Source organism: Chanodichthys erythropterus, chromosome 1 (assembly GCF_024489055.1).
Source record: "Chanodichthys erythropterus isolate Z2021 chromosome 1, ASM2448905v1, whole genome shotgun sequence".
In the NCBI taxonomy this organism is placed as follows: Eukaryota; Metazoa; Chordata; class Actinopteri; order Cypriniformes; family Xenocyprididae; genus Chanodichthys; species Chanodichthys erythropterus.
Window position 1 is genome coordinate 24789951 of NC_090221.1, and position 21171 is coordinate 24811121.

Sequence of the window (21171 nt, forward strand, 5' to 3'; positions counted from 1 at the left end):
CCACCAAGCCACCTGTTGTTCTTTAGAAAAGTTCCAACTTTCATGCCTCTTGAAGCATCATCTGCAGGATTATTCTTAGAACAGACATGTCTCCATTGTGAGGGTTTGACTGTTTCTCTAATGGTTGCAATTCTGTTAGCTACAAAGGTATGGAAACGTTTGTCCGTGTTGTTAAGATACTTCAGTACTGCTGTACTGTCAGTCCAGAAGACTGAATCTTCCAACTTAATATTCAGTTCCTCTTTCAGCATTGTATCTACCTTGGTAGCAAGAACTGCTGCTGTCAATTCCAAACGAGGAATAGTTATAACCTTCAAAGGTGTTACTCTGGCTTTACCAAGCAAAAAAGCGACATGAATGTGATTCTCCGAATTCAACACTCTGATGTATGTTACTGTACCATATCCATTTGTACTAGCATCAGCAAAATGATGTAATTGAGCATACTTAATCTCTCCAAAATCTTTAGGCTTGATACATCTATCCACAGAGAATGCAGTTAGCAAATTCAAATCCTCCAACCATTCCTTCCACTGGCATAATATGTCCTGTGGTATGGCATCATCCCATCCACAACCTTTCCTGCAAAGTTCTTGTTGCATCATCTTAGCAGACAACATAACTGGCGCCAGGAACCCCAGAGGATCATACACAGAGCTGGTTATTGAAAGCATACCACGTCTGGTAGAAGACTGCCGTTTTACCTCCAACTTGTATCTGAAAGAGTCAGTTTCCACACACCATTGTAAGCCCAATGCTCTTTCGAGCGGAAGTTGATCTTTGTCTAAATCCAATTCTTTCAAGTCTTTAGCTCTTTGATTCACTGGAACAGTGTGCAAAACTGCACGACTATTACTGATCCATTTTTCCAGAATGAATCCCCCTTTCTGACACAAAACAATGAGAGCCTCCATCGTCTTTATAGCTTCACTTTCTGTAGCAGAGCTTTTCAAGCAGTCATCCACATAGAAGTTTTGCTCGACAGATTGAATCACATGAGCTGGAAACTCAGACTGATTATCATCCGCTGTTTTTCTCAGTGCATAACTTGCACAACTTGGAGAAGAAACAGCTCCAAATAAGTGTACAGTCATCTTATATTCCTCAAGTCTCTCAGAAATGTTTCCATTAAGCCACCAAAGAAAGCGAAGAAAATTCCTATCTTCTTCAGCCACCTTTACTTGATGGAACATAGCCTGAATGTCACCCATAAAGGCTACAGGTTCTTGTCTGAAGCGAGTGAGAACTCAGAGCAAAGAGCTGGTAAGATTAGGACCCTGTAAAAGTTGGTTATTCAAAGATGTTCCTTGAAATGTAGATCCACAATCAAACACCACACGAATAGATCCCTTTCTTGGATGATGGACACCATGATGAGGGATGTACCATACTTTCCCATTTTCACAGTGCAGCTGTTCTTGAGGTATCTGTTCTGCGTAACCCTTTCTGATGATATCATTCATGTATCCTGTATACTCTTGATGAAACTCATGGTTATTAAAAAACCTTTTCTTCAAACCAAGTACCCGTTGCTTTGCAACAGCAAAGTTGTTAGGCAAATAGACTTCTTGGGTCTTAAAGGGCAATTTTAAACAATATTTCCCATCTTGAAGAATTGCTGATTTCTCCATAATGTCCATAAACCTGATGTCCTCCCTAGACATTTCTTTCTTCACATTGCTTTCATTGAAATCATGATTGTATTGACTGATTAACATTTCCTCCAATTTGCACACAGCAATCTTATTCACTGTAGCAGTAGAAATCTCCATACCTGATGCACCGTTTCCATTCAGTGGACCATTAACAACCCATCCCAAGACTGTTCTAACAGCATATGGACCAGTCCCACAGCTGTTGACTATCTCCCAAGGTTCCAATATCTTGGGAGCATTGATACCAATTAGCAAGTCAACATTTGCTTTTATGTTTGGAATGCACACCTTTGATAAGTATGGGAATTTTGCCAAATCCTCAGATGTTATCAAGTTGTCAGTACTTACTGGCATTTTCTGCTGAGTAAGAACCTCAGGAAGTTGATAGAAATCATTGTCATCCAAACTGGATACTTCCAACCCAGACAATGAGTAAGCCGGAACTATAGCTTGTTGCCCCATTGTACTTAGCATAAATGTGACCCGTTTACCCGAAATATTCAGTTTCTGCATGAGCTCTTCTGAGCAGAATGTAGCTGAACTACCCGGATCCAAGAATGCATATGTTTGTATAACCTTGTTTCCTTTGATGGATTTAACTTGAACTGGGAGAATAGACAATGCACATTGGTCCTTACCGACTCCTGTATGACCACATACTTTGGAAGAACCGAACTTGTCAGATGAGAACTGTTTCATAGATGCTGATTGCCTTTTAATATGAAGCACTGTAGGGTGAGCTTGATGACAAACTTTGCAATTCAGGCGCTCTTTGCAATCCTTGCTCATATGTCCAGTACATAAGCATGCAAAGCAAACTCCTTTTACCCTCAGAAAGTCTATCTTGTCCTTATGCTTCTTTGAACTGAACTGATCGCACTCCTCCAATGAGTGATTGTTAGAACAGTATAGACAATAATCCTTATCAGCATTCCCAGAGTCTGTTTTTAAACTCTCAGATCCCAATACTGAGTCCATGTTTGCTACTGTAATAGCAAAGTTATTTCCCTTCATTCTTTCTTTAGACTGTTGTTTAAATCTGGTCAATGTTTTCATACCAGTGACACCAAATGATGATTCCTGAATATCACCGAACAAAGGGTCAGAAAGAATTCGAACATGACGTTCTATGAATGTAACCAAGTCAATAAAACAAGCTCTACGGTTACATGTTTCCATTATGTCATAAGCAGTTGCTCTCCATTGATCTCTCAGCTTAAATGGCAATTTGGAAATGATACTTCGCATGTTTGCAGGCATATCCATTTCTTGCATATACTGAAGCTCCTCCATTACATTACAACAGCCACGTAAAAACAAAGCATAAGCTTGCAGTGACTTTACATCTTCAGACTTCACAGGTTTCCAAGCCAGAGCCTTTTCAATATAAGCAGTAGCAATTTTATACTCGTTGCCAAAGTGTTCTTTTGTTAAAGATTCTTTGCTACTGTGTAACCACGTTCTGGAGCCATATGTTGACAGCTACGCACCAAATCTTGTGGTTGTCCACGAGTAAATTGCACTAAATAGTACAAACAATCTGCTTTATTGGCCTTTTCTTCCACACCTTGTTCGAAAGCCTTTATAAAAGTTCTGTATTGAAGTGAATCTCCATCAAATGTGGGAATATCTCTTGGTGGCAATGACATTGAACGTTGTTGTTGAAGTAACGCATTTGAAATCTCATTTTGCTTATGCATGATGTCAAGTATACCATCAGGTATGTTCTGACCAGCGACGTCATCATTTTTGTTCCTTGATTGAGAGGTTGTATACAGTGAAGTTCCATTTGCAACTGTTGTTTGTTGTTGTTGTTGTTGAAAAGCATGCTGTTGGCTTGTAAAAGTATCAATTCGACTCTCACTTGTTTTAGGTCGTACATCAAGTACTTTGCCAGATGGTAATGAACAGACACTTTGTTGAACCATTTTCACTGTTCCTGGATTGTATTCAGTTGCCATAGGATTTAATCCATTACCAGACTTCCTTTTAGTTCCTTCCTTTTCCAAGTCAGAATTCATGACACTGGCAGATCCTTGAGAAACGCTCTTTTGTTCAAAAGCTTCCAAAACAGCCAGTTTAGCAGTGGATGCAGCCAATTCAGCCTCCAAATCAAGCTGCTCCCTTTTCCTCCTTATCTGCTGCTCCTGCTCCTCAAGAGCATGCCTAACCTTCAAAGCTGCCACACGAGCAACAAGTGCAGCTTTGTCTGCTTCTGCTTTTATCCTTGTAGAGGATGTAGTACTGATTCTACTATTGCTCATACTGCTTTTATTTGAACGTTTATTTTCTATATTAGACACACTGTCATTAGGACCAACACCATCATCAATAACATCACATTCTCTTTCAAATGCATTTCCTTCATTACACATGACCCATTGATTTGTATCAGCAATGCACTCATCATTAAACATCATTTTTGCATTAAACCATGTCTCATGTTCTTCCCTTTCATCAGGTGACAATAAACCCAACACAGATTTGTGAATGTTTTTTGCATGATCACATACATCAATGAGCTCTTTAAGCACACTTTGTACCTGTAATACATCACCCTTTTTAACACACTCCTGCAAAGATTTTCTTATATTATCAGCCTTATTCAATGTGGCTTTTCTACCAGCTTTCAACTTATCCAATTTATCAACTAATGCTTTATATGAAAGCTTAACCACACGTTTTTCAGTTTGCACTTCCACATTGCTAACCACACTGTTTGTTTTACTAACAGTTGACACACCAGAACCCACAGCTGTATTTGATATTTCTTTGCATGTCTCCATAAGAATTAGTATGTTTCAAAAGTTCGTTGCAACAAAACAACCAATACCCAAGTTTATCATCTGATCGCGTCGGCGATCAGACCAAATTATTGTTACGTGTGCACACAACTGAATGGCCATAAAACAGTGTAGCGCTACACATACCTCAGTTCGTTGGGCGCCGTTAGATGATCCGTTGTTGCGATGTTTCTGTAGACAACTTTAAAAGCATAATCCAGCATAGCGATGTCCTTTAGAATGATGACAAACAGCAGGCAGAAACACTCTTTACCGCAGGCATTAATCCAGCAACTCCTGTTAGCACCGCGTCCTCCTTCCTCTTCGATATTTCCAAACGTGCCGACGTTTCACACAAAGTCCCACACGATTGCGAGGGTTTCCACAAAGTCCCACACGATAGCATAGGTTTTTGACTTAAAATTGAAGGAGCCCCCAGATAGCAAACTGACATAGAATCAACGTAGAAACGACGTTTCTCGTGACATCGAAACGACGTTGATCTCCGACGTTGATCCGGCATCAGTTTGCTCATCGGGGTAATGTTGAATCAACGTCAGACACTCCATTCAAATCTAACGGAAAATCGACGCAATTGGTTTGCTTACCGAACGTTGAAACGATGTTGATTTTCGGATGGTTGAAACGACGTTATAGAATCGACACATATTCAACATAAAATCGATCTAATTGGTTTGCTTACCTAACGTCGAAACGATGTTGATTTCAGTTGAGTGAAACGACGTTGTAGATCAACACGTATTCAACATGAAATCGATCTAACTGGTTTGCTTACACAACGCTGATGTTGATTTAATTTGGGTGAAATAACTCTATACAATTAACACATTTTCTACTTATTTTAAAATTCCCAAACACTTAATACTAAAAGATAAGCCTGTTTACAAAATAATCACACATCACAATCAGTTAACATTGCTTTAATATTTACAAATAGCCTACATCGTTAGAGCACAAACCTTCTATACAAGACTAACACAGAAAAGGCATTTACACTCAAATACACACACAGAGGTATAAAAGTTAATTATAGGCTATTATAAATAATAAGTTACAAATTAAAAGCAATATTTACTCAAGTATAAAACTGGTCATGTTCTTTTGTACCAAATGTGTTATTTTTATTGGAGCACAAAAGGAGATGTAAGGCAAAACATCAAGAGACTGACAGCCTGAGTCAGAATACACCATCACTGCTTCTTTTCTAACTGTGACTGAGACTTTACGACTCTCTCCTTTTGTGTTCAACAAAAATAAAGACATATGGGCCAGTAGATGATTTATAAAGAAATCTTACCCTTGTAAATGGAGGACAGAAGAATATAGCAGATTAATTGGTTTTCCTTTGCAATTAAAATGTAAGTTCCTTGCTCTTGTAACAACAGGGATGTAAACTCATCAGGGGTGAAAAGGGTGACAAAGATGTAACCCACAATTTCAATACCATGGACAATGAAATATATTTTTTAATTTCAAAGTTTATGAATATTTTAATTTATTTTATAATTATTATTGACATATCAAAATTCAAATATTTCATTTTTATCTAAATGTAAACCAGTGAAGTGCCCCAATGATTTAACGGACTCACTCCTGTAATTGGATAAATGCGAATGTCCTGAAAATTTGCAGTGCAGGTGGTTCTCTAGCAGCGTAAAAATAAAACTGTGAATACAGAAAGTAACGTGCATATTTATTATAATATTGCTCATTTATTATAAGTCTATAGCCCCCAGCTGTTAGAACAGCGACTCAATTATGCACATGCTGTATTGTATCTGGCATTATTGTGGTGAAACTGAGCAACTGACAGTGGAAGGTGTAGACAATATTTCAGTGAAGTCATCAAAATGTTTTAGGAGTTGAAAACTTAGTTCCTTTCTCTCTCAAAAACACAACTCAACAGTTACACCTTTTAAATTTCAGAGTGTCTATTTACATAAAGTGCAAATAGCGTCCCTTGTTGGCAAACGCTATTTACACTAGCTTTTGGGCCACTCAAGTTTTAAAAAAGCAGCACAGAAGGCAACGTCTTCAGTGACACAGCAGTAGCGAGTTCTGGCTTTTGATGCAGGTTCAAATCTGCCTTTTGCAAAGCTCGCATTTATTTTAAATAAAAATGAAAATAATGTTCTAAAAGAGGAAATAAGCTGCAAATGAGTGTTTAATAATATTAAAAGTGTTTATTGGGTAGTTAGGAGAAGGTGTAGGGTGGGTTTTATTCTACCAATAAGGCAGCATCCATTTAATAATTTTAATAAATACAATAATTTACACTCTATATTATTGCATCCTGTTAATGTACAAAAATACTGAGGTGCAAATAGTATCTGCCAATATTAAGTAGGCCTATAGATAGCATCTATTTACTCTTATTGCAAAGAACTGATACTTTACATGGTGTAAACAGAATCTATCACTATTTTCACCTAGTGTAAGAAAATAATGTGCTATTGTCACTTAGTGCAAATAGCCGCTGCCTTTAAATGTTTTTCATTGCAGGTGCACTAAACCTACTCTACAAATCACAAATTAAGAAACTCATAGGCTCAATTTTTTTGTAGAAAATTTGGCCAATCATGCATATTTCTTTGTGTATGATTTTGTGAATCACCTACACTGTTTGGCTATTCTCATGTGGTAACATTAAAGAAATATTAAGTGCTAGCTACAAAAAACAAAAAAAGTTTGTAATAAAAAAAACATCATCCATAAAAGAGACTTGTATCCCTTTAATATAGACTAAAATATTGAATGTCAAATAGTAGCATTTATAATAAATATTTAGCTACTGTTCATTTCTTGCCAAAACCATACTTCTACAGTGCATGTAATTTCAGGGTGGTGCAGTGTTGATTACTGATTGATTAATAATGACAAGATCAGATCGTCAGATTGTATATCTTTACATTTTGAATATATTACTGTTTGTTAAAATTTGAATTCATGTTAATAAAAAAGATGCTGCAAAGTGTGACATATCAGGACTGTTACAGTGTCCGAAGAACACGGCTTAAACGTGAGCATATGAATTTCTTAATTTGTGAAATAGGATTTGTGCACCTCTAATGAAGAATTTGAAAAGGTGTAACAGCTGTTTTTGTAACTGGAGAAAAAACGTTTGCAACTTTTAAAAATCCTTTCAAAATTTTTAATAAAAAAAATAATAATAATTTACTGATGTTTGACTATTCTTTAAAATTAGAAATCCCACTATCACAGGTGCTCAGTTTTGCTATAGTAATACCCTCACAGAGCATGGTAGTAATCAGCCATCCATTTAAAAGCAGAGGTCATTGTGGTGAACTGTTGGTACATCTGTCCAGGCCAACATCTGATGTCCTGATGCCTTCAACTGGGGATCCCTGAGATCCTGCAATAGAAATAGTACAGATCAAAATCATACATCATACATACCCATTACAAAGTATCTCATCTGGTAACACAAATTATCATTCCAGGTTTAGTTTGTTTAGCTCAATATACAATATTTGTGGCATGATAATGCCCAAAAGAAATGATTTCAACTCGCTCCTCTGAATATTCCTTTAACCTTGCATTTTGTGATAAGACCAATGACCTTGTCACGTCTTCTTTTACATTGTAATTTTCATATAAGATAAATAATTAATGCAAAATACGAAACATCCATGTATTTACAAACCTCATTTGGATAAATACAATGGTGGAAAACTTGAATCAGTGTTACACAGGAAAGCCTGTCAGTGATGTGCTGTAAAGTAAAAGGAAATAAATAAATAAATAAATAAATAAAGGTGAAAGACACCGATAACACTGTAAAACTGTATTTTCATAGTGGATCCTTTTATAATAAAGTCATTATATTATGTTTTTAAAAGATCTTGTTAATTTTGTTTAATAATATGAACAATATTAATAGTAATAGTAGTAGTATATATAAATGCTAGAAAAATTTCACCATGACCTGTTTACATGAACATAATGAGAACAGAAAGTAAAAAACAGCTCCATCTGAAACTTTTCAATCAAATCAAAGGAGTACAAGCTCCTGTTCTAAAATTATAGTACACATGACACACAAATGAGAGGTACAGTCTCTCCCTAATCTTACAAAATAACAACCATCCTGACAAACACATGTTGTATGAAGACTAGAGTTGGAATAAAACACCCCTCCTAGTCCTCACATATCATATAAAAGTGAATATGAAAAAGAGTTATTTTTGTAGTTTCCCCTCCTCAAGTCCATATTGTCCTTTCATCTTCAGGAAGCCATCTTTCAGCCTCCATGCAGTGGTTGGGTAGAGCTACATTAGGTTAGGACAGCCTTAAGAATTTATTTCATGTGACTCATAGAAGTTATGTCAGTTATGTCATATGGGTAGGGATAAGTATCTTACAGTTCTAACGGTATTGCTACTGTTACTTATTGATCGGGTACTTCAACGGTTTTCTTATCGGTTCTTTTTATTATATACAAATTAAGAACATAATTAACATTGCTTTATAGATGAAATCAACTGAAGATAAAAGACATTAAATCTCTCAAGATCTCAGCAGAGGAGGATTACGCAACTCTAAACAACAACTAACACTTTTCTTGTGTCGCACCTCAACAGCTAAAAGCTGACCGACTGTTGCAAAGCACTTGGTCTACGTCAAAAATTGAACGGGGAACCCGCTTACTGTCAGGAATTTGTTGTTGCGTCACTCCTCATCCAGTGTAGACAATATCACAGATTATAACGGGTTCTATTATTAAACATGCTGAGATGTTACTGTTTATGTGATCACAGATATCCTGTACATCACAGCACACATGAGCTTTGAAGCAGTCTGTCTCAATTGAGATGTGTTATAGGCTGCCCACGATAGGCCCGGCAATATCCATCGGCAACTGTAACAGATTTTAGATTTTTAGATTTTTTTATTTTTATTTTTTATCGTAAACAAATTGCGATAGGTGAATCAATTTTTTCCCCCAGCCCTAACATCTATATAGCAATAATGAATACTGCGTGTAATTTCTCCAGTACCGACGGCAGAACCAATAATGTTCAAGCTTATCGATACTCTGGTCTTTCATAATTTAGCCCTGGGGCCTGTTTAATACCAGGTTTCGTACCCATCCCTATATATGGGTAAGTTCATAAGGATGAAAGCTTGAGTCAGTCTCTTGATGTGTGACTGTGCAGCTATTGTGAAACTCACCATCTTCATGTATCAAGTGTGAATGGCATCTTGTCCTGAAGAATCACAGCTCCAAACGCTAGAGATTACATCTCATCTGGTAACAAGAGTACAGCCATAACTGTAAGAACTCTAATGATATCTTTACCCCCTGATATTGCATTGACGATATAAATTCAAACATATTAGACGCATAGAGTATGAGCAATGAGTAAGCTGCCCAGATTTCTGAGAAAAATAACTTACATGCCTAAAGTTGTCGAACCCCTGAACCACAATCAGCATTTATAAGTAAAAAGTATTTAAGAATATATCAGTAAAAAATACATGCACGTTTACAAATAAATAAATACCTTTGAGTGGAACAGTATGGCGTCTCTTCACTTGAAAACATAACTCAAAACAGACCTAGAGAAATACGATAAAATAAATTAACGACCATGATATCCTGTTATCATAATAGTTAAATAAATGATTATAACTACAAGTATTATAACATTATACTTGTCACCTATGTTACCTCATTTAGCTGATTATCTAGCCTACAGGCCTTTCAAGGACAATCTCACTGAAACAACCCAGGGTTAATGATTTTAAAATGTGAGACTTCTTTCAAAAACATGTAAAAATCTTACAGACCCACAACTTTTCAACAGTAGTGTACTGAATGATTGAGGTTTTGCTTACTATAGTCATCTGGTTCATGGCCTTTGACAGTAGGTCGCTCAGCTCTGCTGGGGTGCAGGAGTCCATCCTCATGGAAGGATCTACGAACACAACATGCAATTTGTCTCAGAGCCAACAATATTTACTACAGGTTTATTACAAGGAACCAAGCTAGAGCAGAGGTGGGAAGAATAATATACATAATATTAAAACATAATTTCTTAAGTTAACAGAATTTATATTTTTAGTATTAGAATTCACTATTGTACATACAGTGTCACTTATATTTGGATGTCAAAGACTTCTTAATAAATTAAAAATATAAAAAGAAAGAAAACTGCAGATGCATGGTGATATAGGTTAGATACATTGTGAAATAAATGCATATTAAATTATTTAATGAGCTTTCTCAGTTCACCTGTGTTTCCTCCTCCTCTGTCAGCTTCCCCTTTGTTGTAGAGGGGGTTTTAGGTCTCCCCTGAAATTACATTAGAGATCAAAACATGTTTGAAATAGTTTCAGTTCATTTTCGCGCTCATGTAAGTGACGTCACCGATTAACGGTACAGCAAGCGCATACTTTTAGTTTAAATAAATAAATATGTTTACTATCATTCATTGATAACTTGCCAGCAAAACCTTTACAAAACTATCAAAACATCTCATATACACATAAAGACGCGATTAAAAGCCCGAACTTTCATTAAACAAAAGGTCAATCTATAGTTACCGTTAGCCAACCGCTTCTGAAAACGGTTGAGATGCTAACGGACTTTTTCAAAGACACTAAAACATTTCTTTTAAGTAAATATTCAACAGAAGTGTGTCAATTACACTTAAGAAAAGTGTCAGGAACAGTTTTATATACTATGTGTGTGATTTTATGGACTAAACTTACCTAAAATCAGTGAAAACAAAAGCGAGAAGGAGGCTTGCTGCTTGACGTTTCCCCGTTTCCATAGCAACTCAGATCCGCTCCAGCGTTTTAAAGCGATTCGAACGTTCAACGCGCACGCGCATTAAAACACGCCACAGTCACGCAGCATTTACAAACATAAACATGTAGAATTATAACATTATGTAAATAAATACATCTATTAAAACAATACATCATTTAAAATAATTAAATAATTATTAAATCATGAATTTAAAATGCATTTTGTAGTTCTATCGACCCATTCGTGCAAAATGAGAAAGTGAAACTTTAAAAGAACTTCTTTATATTTTTTGAAAACGTGCTTGGAGTATTTTTATACCAACACTTTACTTTTGTTATATATATATATATATATATATATATATATATATATATATATATATATATATATAGAGATTTTGATTATAACACATACTGAAACAATGAGCAATGACAATCAGAATGAAAAAAAATGTAAGATAGGATGGAGTCTCAAAAAACATTTTGATTCTTTTTGTTGGTCGAGTGGGTTAATTATGTGTGTACCTGCTGGTTTTGATAAATATGTGATTGTGTGCATATACAGTAGCATCCAGGCATCAGTGTGCGTGTGTGTGTGTGTGTTGCTTTGTGTACACTCATAGTCATTTCACATTCGTTGTTTCACAATATTGTCTCTTGTTAAAAACTATACATAACATGTTTCATGAATAGGTTATATTTTTTTAAATATATTTTTACATATGTACACAGGCCTATTTATACATGTAACATGAAGATCAATTTTTAAGCTTTATGTTCTATGCATTTTTAAATATAAACAGTAGGCCTATATATAGCCTATATATATATATATACATATATATATATATATATATATATATATATATATATATATATATATATATATATATATATATATATATATATAAATACACACACACACACATATATGAAGAATTCAGATGCAAAAGCCTCTAAGTGCCATCTGAAATTCTTATAAAATGAGCATTTTTATGAAGATTATATGTTTATGTTCAGTTATTTCACTTTAATGGCAATGAAAAGGACCTATTAATTGCCATTCAAGTGAAAATACTGAACCTACGAGCTTGATAAAAATGCTCATTTTAGAAGAAAATTTCAGACGGCACTTAGAGGCTTTTGCATCTGAAGTCTTCATAATAATAACAATGTTTCTCATACAGTATGTTGCATTTATGGTTTTCATTAACGCTCCTTCTCGTGTGTTTTATGACCTGCCTGCGATACCGTTTGAGCAATCTTCGGTAGGCTATGCTTTCATTTAATATTAAAATGGATGGCATCGGACAAAAAAAAAAAAAATCACGGAAACTTTGAGGACTGCTCATTTTATCAGTGTCAGAAGAGCCTGCTAGATTTCGCTGCTCAGTTATGTGGATTTATTATAAATAGCCACTTCTATAAACTTGTTTAATTAACTTAAATAGGGTTTTTATAATGAATTAAAATTATATCAGTAAATAAGACAAAAGACATGCACGTCCTATTCCGTCCGAAAAGGGATTTATAGTGCACGCAATGTCCGATTCCTCCAACCAAGTTTCAACATATATTAGACGTTGTGATTTCGATCATATGCGTCGGCGTAGCTAACAGTTGATGAAACAACTTCATTTCGACATTGAATCGATGTTATATTTTCGACGTAATAACGTTCTGATGTTCCGATCAAATAGTGAACGTTGAATCAACATTGAAATTTGATCGGCGACTGATACTGATCTTTACAACCAAAAATAAACGTTGAATCGACGTCTGTTTGCTATCTGGGCCAAGTCTTATACTTTGGCTACTGAGAGGTTTGACCCCGGAGAAGTTGGTTTGACTCACTTTTGGTTGACGACGTGTTACCTTCTTGATAAATAACGCTGAGACCATTCTTCTTCTTGCATATAAGTTTAGCTTTATTTTCCTTTGTTATCATCGTGCAAAAGGTTCCATTGAAGCATAATGATGCCTAACACCACATCAAGCATGGTTAAGCGGTCAAAAACCTGTTTGCCCTTCCGGGTCAAACACACCTGCTTACTCACACAATGCAGGCTGCTTATATACACGTACACACATATACAATTCCTAATAATCACAGCGCCACTCAGTGGTCATAATGAGAATAACACATTTGGCTCCTACAACGTATTTGAAAGAAGAGAGAAAACTCTTCACATGTGCTCGCGCTCATATCTGAACGTGACACAAACAATGATCAAATACACATCGATTGGATCTTCTTCGGTCTGTTCTCCAAAATGTAATCACATGTATATTTCAGTAGGCGCGTGTAAACTGGTTAACTGTGTCAACGCAAAGGCGTTCATTTTCAAGACGAACAGGTCGAATGCAGGCCATTGCGCAATATAATAAACTACCGCGGGACGGCGGATGTTTATTTCGTAGTCTCTGAACAATGGTAGCTTATTTAAAGTATAAATTAAGATGTATGTCCATAAAAACGGTAAAGAAATACTACATACTCTTGTTATAGTAACGTAATAATCGGTTTGGTTGTAAAATGTTGGCTATTGGCTGTATCATTAATTGAAATCAAATGAAATCAATAGGCCTAATGTTACCTGTGGAATTGTTCACAGACATCATACGCAGCTCAATAAAGATCTTCATCGCTGGCAAACAATTGGATGCATTTGCAGATTTGCTTTTAATTGACGGTAGGTTCACTGTCACTTCATCCAACGCTCCGAGTATAAGAAACCGCTTCAGACGATTCAGCGCGTGCAGGAACTGAACAAATCATTCAAACTGATTCGCGAATCAATTTAGACAGATTTACCAACTTGTTTGATCAAGTCTTTGAACAGAATCGACTCAAGAGTGATTCATTTGTGAATCCGGCATCATTTATGAAAAAAAGAGACAGCGTGCTTGGAATAAACTACGCATTTAACATTTACAGTATTGAATTAAAATAAAGTAACGTGAGGAACATCGCCGTAGCGAAGTAAAAGTACAGATTTTTCATTACAAATTTACTCAACTTAAAGTAAAAGTAGGTGTCAAGTCTTGACTCTTTCCTTGTGCAATTCCCCACTTGAAAAGGACAATCCCTCCACATGAAGCTTTTAACTGGATTTCACTCAATAAACAGCCATGGGAACAGTTGCTTGTCTTTTATTTACCATTCCTTGATAGCAGTACACAGGTGAAAAACCTCAAAAGAAATGACAAATACCAGTTATTATTTGAGCTGACAGCCAAACTAAACAATTTTCACATTCACCTCAGATAAACACAGTACTGACATTACAAAATACAAGTTTTCCACTTTTAACAAGTACTTTCATAGTAAAGAACTATTCTAAAGCACCATTGTAGCCACACAACTATGTATCCTCTACAAAACAATCAATTGTTATTTCACTTTTTAGAATTTTCTTATCTTTTAACCAAGTATCTTTAGCCAAATAATTTTAGACTATACAATTTTAACTGAATTCAAAACTTGGTTTATTAAGATTTCTACAAAGTTGAAATTACTTTTAACCATTTCAAACCCATTCTTTGTCAAACAATGAATTTTGGCTTTTCTTACTTTTCTTTTATACCCCACAAACAACAATTGAATTTACAAATACCACTACAAAAAGTCCTATCAAAGTCAACAAGAGTTCAGAGTTTGTGTTTTCCAGAGTACCATTAGCACTGCACTACTTAAGTCAATCTAGTCAAACATGGCCAATATGATGCTTACCGGCTGTCCTTCACAGTATTGTAGAAGGCTTAATCTTGCACAGTCACCTTGATGACAAAGATAGTTTCCTTAGTCTTGTAGTGCATTCAATGCTCCTTTGACTGCAGTCTAAAGACAACAGAGCCAGATACTGACACGCTCAGGGGTGCGTTTCCCAAAGTGAACTATGGTCGCAAGTTCCGTCGTTACCAATAGAGTTCAATGGGACTTACGACCATGGTTCACCAACGATGCTTTCGGGAAACTCACCCCAGGTCATCTGGAAGATTTGTTCCACCTGGTTCACCACTGATTGGAGGAGGAGGAGTTTCACCACTGAGGAGCTCCCAGGCAGTTTGTCAGCACACCTCCCACTCGATCTTCCCACGAGAACTGATGGAAAGATCGCAAATCAGCACTTTCTTACTGCCAGTCAGCTCCGAGTTTGGTCCTCAACTGGTAGCAAGACAACCAGGCGTCGAACATCTCTGTGCAGGACTGTGGTTTGGAAAGCTTCCTTTAGAACTTTGACTGATGGACGGTTTAGTGTAGGTTGTGACAGGAAGGCAGGACCTTTGGACCACTTTGACGATCGCACAACCAAACAATATCTCCGACAGCAACATTGCGATGTGAAGTATGCCATTTACTTCTCAGAAATAAATTTGGGCCGGCAAGCTGGCTCCAAGACCTCCAGAATTTATTGACCTGATTCTGCATCTCTCCAAGTCTCTTGTAAGGGTAGTTTGCAAAGTCAAATGTTTTGATCTCACCGCTTGAAGAGGCTCGGCCCAGGAGAAGTGCGTTGGGTGACACATACTGCACACTTTCTTCATGGCTCTGCACCCTGGCATCTATTGGGCGTTCATTGGCAAGGTTTGCAGCAAGTTGTAATGTTGTCTGAAGCTCGCTGTAGCTGAGGCCAGTGTTGTTGCCCAGGCTCTGCAGTGCCTTCTTGAGAATGCGGACAGCGGCTTCAGCAGCCCCATTGCGGTGAGGGGAGTCGGCGGGGTGAATAGTCCACTCCCATTTGGTACCTTTTTGAGCTGACACCTCTTCTATCAAAGTTCTATTCTGAGCATCCAGGAACTTGTACATCTCTCTTAGGACAGGTTTGACACCGATGAAGTTTGTCCCCGGGTCGGACCAGATCTTTCTTGGGTGCCCTCTTATTGCAGTAAAGCGTTGATAAGCCATCAAAAAGCTCTCTGTCGACATTGTGTTGACCAGGTCTGCATGAATTGCCCTACTGGCCATACAACTGAAGACGACACCCCACACTTTCATGGAGACCCGTTTCTTGATGTCATCTTTGACAAGGTACGGTCCAAAGAGGTCGATTGTAGTGAACTCGAATGGAGCTGCAGGTGTGGTTCTTTCAGGAGGTAGGTCAGCCATTACCTGTTTACACCTTCTGGCCCTTGACTTTTTGCAGAAAAGGCAGTTCTCCACTACGTTTTGGGCAATTTTCCTCCCTTGGATAACCCAGGCTTTCCTCCTCATTTTCAGCAAGGTTGCAGCCACACCTTCATGACCCTCATTGTGCGCCTCCCATGCCACTAAAGTAGAGACCCATGCATTGAAAGGCAGAAGGGGAACTGCAGCGCCATCCTCCATGAAGCCATGAATTCTCCCACCACAGACTAGTAGCCCAGATTCTGGCTCTCTGTACACAACCAAACGGTCCGTAGTTGTGGCTGGAAATGTTACCCCTTCTTGAGCAGCAAGATAGATGTCTCTTATTGCCTCTTGACGTTCTGTGGCGGTGATAACTCCTCTTGTGGGAATCACCTCCCACTTTGGGGTTTCAATGATCTTTGTTGCAGACATAAACCTTTTGGCAGCTCTCCAGATAAAAGCAACAGTCTTGATTAGACACTTTAGACTACTAAAGCGCCTCTCATCTACTAAATTTAGGACAGCTGCACCAGCAGGAAGTCTTCCTGAAAGACTTGGAATACTTTTCTCTTGAGCTCTAGTGAGTGCAGCCACGAATGACTTCTTTTGCATATTGTTAATGCTTTCTCGAGCTGTTCCAGACACATCTTTTGACGACATATTTGGCCACTCACTCTCTGGACGATGTAAAAACTCTGGCCCTTGCTGCCACTCTGAATGCGCATCAAGTTCCTTTGGCCCAGCTCCTCGAGTGATAATGTCAGCTATGTTAAGTGGTCCAGGGATCCACCACCAATCCTGTAGCCGTGTGCTCTCTTGGATCTCTCCAATTCTATTAGCGAAGAAAGTCTGAAATCCTTAGCTGGATAGCTCCAAGAACAGTCTGACTGTCTAACAAATGGTACCACCTTTTTATCTGAATTCGGACATGCTGTTCAAAGTGCTTTTTCAGGCGACTTGCAAAAACTGCACCACAAAGTTTTGCTTTGACCGCCTCCCCCTTCTGGTCTAGAGGTGTCAGCTTTGCTTTTGACTCCACTAGTCGAATTGTTAATTGTTTGCTGCAGTTCCACCGCAGGTAAAGGACAGCACCATAGGAGCTTTCACTGCCATCTGAAAAAGTGACAGCCACTGGTTCCGTTATTGCATTTGGGGGAGTAAGGGCTCTTGGGAACATCACTTTGATTAGCTGGACGTAGTCCTCAAAATTCCAATTGCATCTCTGCGAAGCTCTTCCGACAAGGGAAGGTCCCATGTGTCCTTGACGATGCTGCACTTTGGTTTTACCTCTTGGAATGCCCTTCGAACCAAGATAGCCCCTTTTTGCTTTAATGGTGTTGTAAGGCCAACTGGGTCATACAACCCAGCGACTTGACTCAGCAGTTCACGTCTTGTCAGCGGTTCTGGTGTCTGTGCTCGTACTTCTCCTAGCAGCAGGTCTTGTCCAAGTCTCATCTTTTTCCTCCGCCTAGAGAAATTGACTCTCACCATGACATGCAACATGTCTTCATCCACAATGTAGCCGAAACCAAGCGCCTTATTCTCTTCCTCCTTAAGCTGGTTCAGCAGGACAACAATATTTGGTGATGCCTTTTCTCCTTCTCCTTTACTTTGACCTGAGAAGACCCAAGGCTTCAATTCAAACCCTCCTGCTTTTAGAATCAGCTCCACATTCTTTGTAATGACTTTGAGTCTTTCACAACAGTTGTGGGAAGTCAAGATGTCGTCGACGTAGCGGTGTTCATGTAATACTTGACATTCTTCTATGAGGTGGCTAAATTGAGGCAGATTAGCCATCTCCCTCATAGCAAGTTGAGCTATACATCCTGCTGGCTTGTCCCCGATGTTCACTCTGGTTATGGCATATTGTTCTAGCTCATCGCCCTCTGAATCACGCCACAAGAACCGGTGCAGATGGACTTCCCTCTCCTCAAGCCACACAGAATTATACATCTTTCTGACGTCTCCTAGAGAGCGGCAAAGGAGCCTTGGCGGAACTTGAGGAGGACAGCTCGAATAGAGTTGAGAATGTCAGGACCTTTCATCAAAAGGTCATTAACACTTTGGCCTTTGTACTTCTGACTGCTGTTCCAAACAAGTCTTACCGGAGTTGTAACAGAGTGGGGATTGGGTGCGATAAGATGACTAATATACCAGACAGGTCCCTTCCAATTTGTTAGATCCTCCTTGGTCAACTTCTTTGCAGCTCGACGATCAACCATTTCGTGGACTTGAGCTCCATAGGCTTTCTTCCACTGCGGTTCTTTGGCGAGCTGTCTCTCTGTTCTAAGGAAGGTTGCCTCCACTGCTTTTCTGTTGTTTGGCAATTTAGATGGATCCATGAGCCAAGGATATCTTGCATGCCAGTGTGGACTATCACTGTGGTCATCAGCACCAACATAAGTCATGCCACCCCTTACAACTTCCAGCTCCCTTTCTTCAGCCAGAGTGATTTCTTTGCTACCAGGTTGACAACTGCCACAGCGACATCCTCCACATTTTGGAGTGGAGGATGCTATCCCATCGCCACCACTCAATAAAATCCCGAGTGGTAATAGCAGAATAAGATGACTTGATGGTAGGTTTGGTGCAGATATGTTCTTCATACATCAATGCTGCTGTTCTCATAGACCTGGCGAAGTGTGCTCTGGACTGATGTGCTGTAACTGTAACCCCTTCAAACAGACCAGGGTGTGTCCCTGCAATTGTCTTTCCCAACGGCCCATCCCATAGTACAATGTTCCCAATAGTGCGTATTTTCTGTGGGACCAATCGCCCTTCCTTATGGCTTATCAAAAGCTGTATCTGTCTTGGTCTCACCAGTTAATTTTGGGGGACGTCTGGAAAGAACTTTTGGAGTCTTTTAGCTGTCACATGTTTATGGATATCTGCAATGCTGTCCAAACCATAGCAGAGGAGTTGGTGGGATCTGAAGTTGCCCTGCTCTGTACGGATCCGGATATTTAGGAGGTACCGTTTTGTGGTAACTTGAACTTTCATTCCTCCCACGCCATGGACAACAAGGGTTACGGCTTCACTTCTAAGCTTCAAACGATCAGCTGCATCATGAGTTATATAGTTCGTATCAGATGCCAGGTCGATCAAAGTCCCAACTTTTTGTCCTGCATTGGCCGTGACCTCTAAGAGCATCATGATGACTGGCCACTCCACTATTCCATTCTCTGCTAGAAGACTACTTTGGTTGGACAAGTGAGAGGTACTGACTACAGTGTTGCAAAAGGCATTGCGGCACTTCTCTGCAAGTTCAGGTGGGAGACTTTTAACAAATTCTTCTTGAGCTTGGGTGTAACACTCTCTTGTGTCACCTCTCACTTTGCCATCGTTATTGGACCCCTGGACAACATTCCCTTTGAACGTACCAGCTCTTGGGCAAAGGTAATAGTGGTGTTCTGCAGCACGCTGTTCTATGCAGTCTGGCCTCCTGCACAGAAACTCTGATTTACAGTAGTCATCCTCATTGTGAATCTCCAAGCATTTTTTGCAGGCTCCCAGCTTCCTGACAGCATTTATTTTTTCTGACAACTTAAGAGTGCGAAACTTTTGGCAGAAATATAGCCTTTTCTTATGCTTGCCATCTCCGCAGACCACACATCCTTGAACCTGGTTGCTTAATTGAGTGGAGGTTCTGGTTCGAGCTTGCCGAGGTTCAGACTTTGGTTTTGGTTGTTCCTCTCTCAGTTGGTCCAGCTTCTCATAGATGGCTTCTTGACCTTGAAGAAACTTGAGGAGGTAGTCAAATCGTTTCTCCTCCTCCGCTTCATCATCTTTGCCAGCTACATGAAGAAGCCATTCCTTCTTAAGACCATCAGGGAGTTTACTCTCTATCGTTTTTGTTACAAGAGGGTTCTTTATTGCACCAGTCTTGCCAAGCTCATTCAAATAGACCAGGGCTTTTTCTACAGATTGAATTAGCTCAACAATCCTCCTTGGCTGGTTACCTTTAACTGCTTGGAGTCTTTGGAGCTCTTCTACTATTTCAAGGGCTATAGTTGTCTTATTACCAAAGCGGTTCTCCAAGACCCGGAACATGTCCTAAGCAGTTATGCAAGCTGTAAGGCGTAGGTCTCGTATTATCTTCTCATCCACACTGTTAAGAAGTTGGAACTTTTTAACCTCTTTGGATCCAGTAGGTTCTCCTTGCCTCTGGAGCGCTTCCCAATCTTTTTTCCAACGGTGAAACTCTCGGCGGATGCCAGAAAACTTTGGGAGGGCAGCTGGCTTTAGTTTAATTGCTGGTGTGGCCACACAACTGATTGAAGTAGTACTCAATTTGCTGGTTTCTTCTCTGACGTGTGCCCCTGTAAAGTCTGCTTGTCTTATTGAGAGTTTTGGCAGAATAGTCTCAAGGCCTTGAATACGAATCTGGAACTGCTGCTGCTCTGCTGGAGGAGCCCAGCACTTCCAATGTTTATGCACCTCCTTCGCAGTCTTCACAAATTTCTCTAGTTGTCCGATCATGAAGCGATATGCATCTGGGTTTTTACTTGGGTCCACAGCTCCCACATTTTCTGCTTGCGACTCTGCTGTTGTAATTGATTGTGTCAGTTCATATTCCCCGAAAATGGCCCACAATGTCTTTTGTATAAGGTCCTTTATCTCTTGCAATTTCTTCTCACACTCATTAGCCGTTTTGACCAAGTCCCTCTTTTGCTGCTCACTCAACTCCTCTGCATCAGAGCCTTCTTCAATATATTGCCCCTCTACATCATCATTGGCTTCCAGGACTTTGCCAGCTTCTTCAGAGATCTTCTTAAAATTGTCTCGAAGCTCCTCTTCCGACATCATTGTATGCATTCGTAGCACATTA

The 21171-nt window shown here is 38.9% G+C and overlaps 1 long non-coding RNA gene across 1 annotated transcript; it reads right to left on the reverse strand.

The window, feature by feature from the left end:
• Positions 1-8120: 8120 nt before the first annotated feature.
• LOC137019164 (uncharacterized) lies at positions 8121-10021 on the reverse strand. The gene is made up of 3 exons (XR_010894973.1): positions 9985-10021; positions 9653-9728; positions 8121-8192 (listed from the first exon to the last, which is right to left on the reverse strand). It is a non-coding gene; the product is annotated as an uncharacterized lncRNA (long non-coding RNA).
• Positions 10022-21171: the final 11150 nt, after the last annotated feature.